Genomic DNA, 6858 nt, shown 5'->3' on the forward strand with positions numbered 1-6858 from the left:
CCTTTTTTTACACGCAGACAACAAGTGTGTGGAAAAAGTTTTTAAACCGAAAAGGAAACCTTAATCAGACCATGGATGAGAGCACACAACAGGATACAGTCCTTTCATCTTGCACAGCACCTGTGATGAAGTGTTCACACACAATCAAAAGGAAGCTTCCTTAACAGTCACATGCAGAATATACACACCAGAGAGAGCAAGTCTTACTCATGCCCTCATTTGTGGAAAGAGTTTTCACTCCAAAGAGTGAAGCCTTAACAGGCACATGAGAGCTCCACTGCGACTGAGAATCCATACACCTACCCTAAGTGTGGAAAGGCATTTCATTCTAGCATGGAAAACCTTAAAGTCCGAGATGAGGAATTCACTCTGGAGAAAGCTTAATTAATCCCAGGTGTGGAAAGAGTTTTTGATCAACATGGAACCCCAAAGTCCATATGAAAAGTTCGACACCACTGGAAAGAGCCCTTTTCTAACTGTCAAAAACTCAACAGGTGGAAAAAATGTTTTAACCAAAAGTTCAAAAAATCTTATCGTCACATGAGAATTAAACTGGAGAGAAGTTTCTTTACTTTACCTTTTGCCTGCTGTGTAGTCTCTATCTAAAATGAGATGCTTCAATAAGGCTTGTACTTTTTGGATACCTAGAGAAAAGGTTTGACCAGCACAGAAACCCAAGATGAGGTGTTAGCTCCACCCAAAAATTAAAATTTTTACTCACCCTGAGGTATCCCAGCTGGAGGTATCTCTTCTTCCAGACAACCAGCCGAGCAGATGGGTACCTGTCTGCCATTCTAATTTTTTGTCATTGCAGTCGTAGATGTTGTGCTAATAGTCTACAAGTCGCCAAAATAGCGAATGCAGCATTCATAATAAAGCAAGTACGGCCGCGACTCGGGGGGGTGAATAGGAGTACTCTACATTAGTGAATTCGCAAAGATTGCTCGTGCGTCATGGGTTTTTCAATGCCATCCGGCCAGAATGAAGTTTCGCACTGCGACAGATAACGGGCGTGAGGGAAAAGTGGTTATTGCGTTTTCGAAATAGCTGATAAGGCGATTTTTTCTTACAAAAATGCTTTCGCAGGCTTTCTCCTTTTTGACCCCACGCCGCAGAGTAACGTTTGTCATAAATGCACTATTCTTCTTATTTATCTTATTTTTTGTAAGAAAATACTCCTTAAGGATTTTAACTCTAACTGTTAATAAACCTTAATCTCTAACTTCCGCTTAACGTCAAGTATGCAATTTCACAAGAGAGTGGTGTCCACTCAGATGATGTAGATTATGTGCAAAACGCCATGGAAATGGACGGAAGTTTACCTAATGTGAAGCTGAGAGAGAAGAGAGCAAAACAAAACACCAGTCATGAAATTCAATAGTACAAAACGAGGATTTGTAAAGGAAAAATGTCGGAGGATTTCAATATAAGCCAAGAGTACACTGTTTTTCTCTTTTGCTGTAAACAAAACTTGTTTCTCTAAAGACTAGCATATTCTCAACGGAGCTTACGCTTACACCTACATCATACATCATCCGCTGGACACCACTCTCTCGGGAATGTGCATAATGTGACAGTTAGCAGTCAAGTTAGGAGATAAATCATAGGGTATTTTTTTTTTATTTTGGGTAACTATCCTTTAAAGGAAACGTGATCATTTACATGAGACTTCACAATGCAAAAAGGTATTACACAGGCCTTCCAGAGTGATTAGTTTCATATCAAAGAGACCTGAAAAATATGGAGTGTTGCAGAATGTTTACAAAAAAAAAAATCAGTTATCAGTTATACATTCATTCTGAGGTTATTTGTGTAAATGTTCTTTGTGTGACGTCATTACTCAAATAAATACACACTGTAATTTTTTCTTATAAAAAAAAAAAAGAAAAGAACTGCCCAGGGAAAAAAATCAACAAGAAAGAATATAAAAGATTTTACATCCCAGGACATAGTATTATTTATTTGTTGTTGTTGTTTTGTATTTTATCGCCATACTGTGTACATACTGTGTGTAAGTAGGTCTCTCTTTTTTTCTTCCATGCTGTTATGTTGAGAATTGTAAATACATACCACACTTTTCCTTGGAACTTTTGAGAAATCTTGTCCTCTTTCCTTTTTTTCTTTTCTTTTAGTTATTCCTCCTAACCCTGCACTGAGGATAGGACATGATAATTGGGGCTTGTCTCTTTACAAAACTGGAAAGGAATTTAAACGTAAATTATTTTTTTTCCCCCTCTAGGCTTGTGTTTATGGGGTGCAGTCTAACATGTGTTAATGCTTAGTTTTTAAATAAACAAATTTTTCAACATAATTTACCTTAATTCTACATCGCTGTTTCTTCTCTTATGAACACTCTGATGATTTTCTGGTTTTATGAAGCCCCTCCCACAGAATTACACAATGGGATTGGTATGTTGTGATTTGCTAAACTGCGCTTAAACTGCACATTCAGAACGCCCGCCTCTTACCTCAGAATGTAGATCTACAGAGAATGGTCAAAGCGATGGAAGATACTCATATAAGGTGTGCACGACTTGAAGCCGCCGACTGATCAGTGTATGACATCAATGTACCACAAGAGGAGTCAAAAGCATAAGGAGCCTCCCTCTAAAGCTCACAGAACTTTGATTTCATCTCGATCGTCTGAGCAGTGCAAACCGACCCAAAAACAATGGCAATATAGAAATCCTGGCCAGGACGTGTCTGGGAGTTCGGGAAAATGGCACATGTGATCACTAGGGATGCATCGATCCGATACTCGGGATGGGTATGGGAACCATCCAAGCTTTTTAAAGGGGGATTGATATCGGCATGTAGACCATTCAAATTCAATACTGTTACCAGTGGTTGATGAATGAAAAGCAAAAAAACAAAGGCCTACTTTAAAACTATAATAATTATTATAAGAATACAATTACTTATTTTAAAACATTGCCTTAAAAAATTAAATACATTTAAAATATAAGGCGCTGCTTTGCAACACATGTGAGTGTGACGGGCAAGTTGAGTGGGAACCTAAATATTTTAACCTTGGAAACATCAGCGAGTAGCACTGCAATTGTATATTTTTGGCCAAAGTTTCAAGAGGTGGAAGTAGTGTTTTGACTTGCAGACAACAAATTTAATCAAACATCACGAAAAGAACACGGTTAGTTCACGCAATCGAAAGGAAAAAGGATGTCAAAGCAGCTGACCTTGGGCAGATTTTTTCACAGGCAAGAAAACTTTCAAAGTAGAACCCTAAAGCTGTAAAAATAACAGAAAAAATACTTGAATTCATTGTTCTAGATGATCAGCCCCTCTCTGTTGTTGAAAACACTGGTTTCCTCGCCTCATGGAACATCTGGGGCCCGGAATCACTCACCTAAAGGATTATTAGGAACACCATACAAAACTGGTTTGACCCCTTTTGCCTTCAGAACTGCCTTAATTTAAAGCGGGGATTGATTCAACAAGGTGCTGAAAGCATTCTTTAGAAATGTTGGCCCATATTGATAGGATAGCATCTTGCAGTTGATGGAGATTTGGGGATGCACATCCAGGGCACGACTCCATTTCCCCCACATCCCAAAGATGCCCCTTTTGGGTTGAGATCTGGTGACTGTGGGGACCATTTTAGTACAGTGAACTCATTGTCATGTTCAAGAAACCAATTTGAAATGATTCGAAGCTTTGTGACATGGTGCATTATTCCTGCTGGAAGTAGCCATCAGAGGATGGGCATGGTGGTCAATAAAGGGATGGACATGGTCAGAAACAATGCTCAGGTAGGCCGGGGCATTTAAACGATGCCCAATTGGCACTAAGGGGCCTAAAGTGTGCCAAGAAAACATCCCCACACCATTACACCACCACCACGAGCCTGCACAGTGGTAACAAGGCATGATGGCTCCATGTTCTCATTCTGTTTACGCCAAATTCTGACTCTAACATCTGAATGTCTCAACAGAAATCGAGACTCATCTGGGGCCTCATTTATAAACTTTCAGACGCAAAGAGGCGACCCACTTTTAGCATAATTGATATTTATTAAAAGCAACTTGACGGAAAAGTCGGTCCTTCAGCAGTTTGACCCAGGCGACGCAAAAACGGGTGAAATGAAAATGGCGACCCCCGGGCGATGGAAAACCGGGAAAGTGAAAGTGAAATGACAATACCCCCCAAAAACATGAAGACTTACAAAGCAAGTCTTAAAATTAACAGCAAAACCCAACCCCCGTTTGATCATCACAGAAACAAAAAAAAAAAATAAAACAAAAATTACAACAGAAATTCAAATGAACACATATTTGAAAAAAGAAAAGTGAAATATGTTCTGCAAAATTCATTTTGAAATCACCCTCATAAATAATAATTTAAAAAACAAAAAATTTAAAAACTGATACTCACAGTCCCTTGGAGCAGATATAGTCATTAGATAGACAGACAGACAGATAGATGATTTTAAAGGAGATATATAGATGATAAAAGATAGATGTAAATTTCCACTGGGGAAAGTTGTTTTCATAGAAAAAATTTCTTCATAAGCTAGGGAATTATGGTATTCATTTTCCCTTTAGTTTGTTTTATTTTGATAAACTTGTTTGGGGTCTAAACCATTCAGAAAAAAAAGAAATTACATTTGGGTTTGAACAATTTCCCACCACGGTTACGGCATCTGTGGTTTGTCGATGCAATTAAATGGATGGAAAAAAATCCCCATCAAAACCGTAATGATGCACAATGGCTGATTTTTCCCTTTAGAAGTTTGGGCAAAAAGAATTTGGGGGAAACGATCTTTAGACACAAGAACACTTGCGGGCCCCGGTGAGTGGCTTATAGCCGGTTCCCGATTTCCCCCAGCCGCCTTTCCCCCAGGCTTTTGGGCCCGGCTACAGAGGAGCATGGAAGACCCGGGCCAGCCCCACTTCAAGTCCTAACCCGGGGTTTCCGGGGACTGGCACTTTCAGAGGGGGCTGACAGGTCGGGAATATCTCAGCCGACCCTTACCCGGGTAATGCCAGCGGAAAAGGCATAATAGCTTGGCCCCATGATTCCAAAAATTTTTCCAAAACCGGCGGGTGAACAGGCAAACAAGAAAGCTCAATTTCGCTATGTAGGGTTTTAAAATTCATCGTGCTATTGACTGCACTCATGTTGCCATAAAGGACGACGAAAAATATTTCAAATAGAAAGCATTTTCATTCAATCAATGCCCAAATTATTTGTGATGCAGACATTTTGCTCACTAAATGCCGGGGCCCGGGGAAACCCCCTGACTCATTTATTTTAAGACACAGCAGTGTTGGCCGCTCAGGCTGGTGCTTTTCGGAGGGTGGCTTCGGTCGTTTGATTAAGACATTCACATTTTAATGTACTTCAATGTCTTAACCCTTTACTATCCCTTTCGGGGACAGTGGATATCCCCCCCAAACAGTGGCTGCCGCCCCCCAACCCACATAGTGCAGAGGAAAGGACACCATGTGCCACAGCCGAACTCGCTATAGTGGAGGCCATCGCCTGTTTAGGGGAGATGGGTTTTCCTCACTGCACTGGAGGGGGGTTATTGTACCGCCCTGAAAAAGGGGTGCCAAAACGGTGGCATGTGCTTTAAAACAATGTGGCACACAAATTGCCTCTACCCCCGGCGATTGCTGTGTTGGCCCCGACCCCGAACCCCCTCCCCCGCATTTAGCCCAAAAGCTGCTGCTGTCGCCGCTTTGGAAGTGATGGCCCTTTAAAGAACAACAAAGGGTGGAAAATATTATTTATTCAAGAATTCCCCATCGCAGTTTATTTCAGTCAGGGCATTCTTGTTTCCCAACTCCTTGGGCCCCCTGATTGAACAATGACTTCCCCCCTGCATTTCGGACTGCATCGGTGGGACCGCCACGTGGGGGGTTGGAGCAAGGTAAAAAAAACCTGGGGCCAGACGGGTGCTCAGCTGCGCATCAAACCACTGGCCCCCCTTAAAACCCCGCAACGGAAATAAAAATTTTTCTATATTAATAAACTGTAATTGTGTGGCATACATGTGACTTGACTGCATTCATTTTCCCTTTTTTTTCTTACCTGTGTCACCCGTGCATCTGGGCCCGGTCCCCCCCCCACCTTCACCCTCCATTTAAAAGGATTCCCCCTATTCCGATTTTCATCAAGAGGGGGCAGCCCGTGTCCCCTTTCCCCCCCGAAACCACTCTGGATGGAGGGAATTTTTTGCCTCACTTTTGTCCCCCCTTTTTTTTTTTTTATTTCGGGCCGGTCCGAGGTTGTGAGGCTAAGCATTTATGGGGCCCGCCACCGTTGCCATGCCTTTTTGGGATTAGTAATGCCCCACTGTGCCCTCCCAAAAAACATTTTTTCCTCTTTTTCCCCCTCCCCAAGATAACTTCACTACATTGGGGTTCGTTTGCTTTCCCCCCCCAGCGAAACGTTGGATTTGGCTCGGGAGTGGGTAAGCTGGGCTGGTTGGGGGGTTGAACGAGGCCCAACCTTCCCGGGTGGCGACCGTTTTTTAAACCAGTGCTCCCGCGGCCCCGAGTCCCCCGCCTTTTTTCCCCACCCCACCAGGAGGTTTGAGGTCCAAGCGTCCCCGGCGCCATCACTCAGCCGGGGGCATTTTGCCACCCTTTTAGATATGGCAACCATGGGTTGCGGGCCCCCCGTGGAGGAGACTCCCCCAGCATCTCCCCCAATTCGCCCGGCGGAAGTCCGCCCTCCTTCCTTCCCAAAGGGGGACCGCCAGCCCGGGGGAAATCTTAAAGGCGCTGGCCGGCGGCCCCGTTCCCCCTTTTGGCGGGCCTCCCGGCCTTTCCGACTTTAAAAAAATCTCGCGGGGGGGGCATCACCCAGGCGGGAAAAAGCGCGCAAAAAACGGTT

The sequence above is a fragment of the Cyprinus carpio genome, chromosome B4 (genome assembly GCF_018340385.1).
Source record: "Cyprinus carpio isolate SPL01 chromosome B4, ASM1834038v1, whole genome shotgun sequence".
NCBI classification, from domain to species: Eukaryota; Metazoa; Chordata; class Actinopteri; order Cypriniformes; family Cyprinidae; genus Cyprinus; species Cyprinus carpio.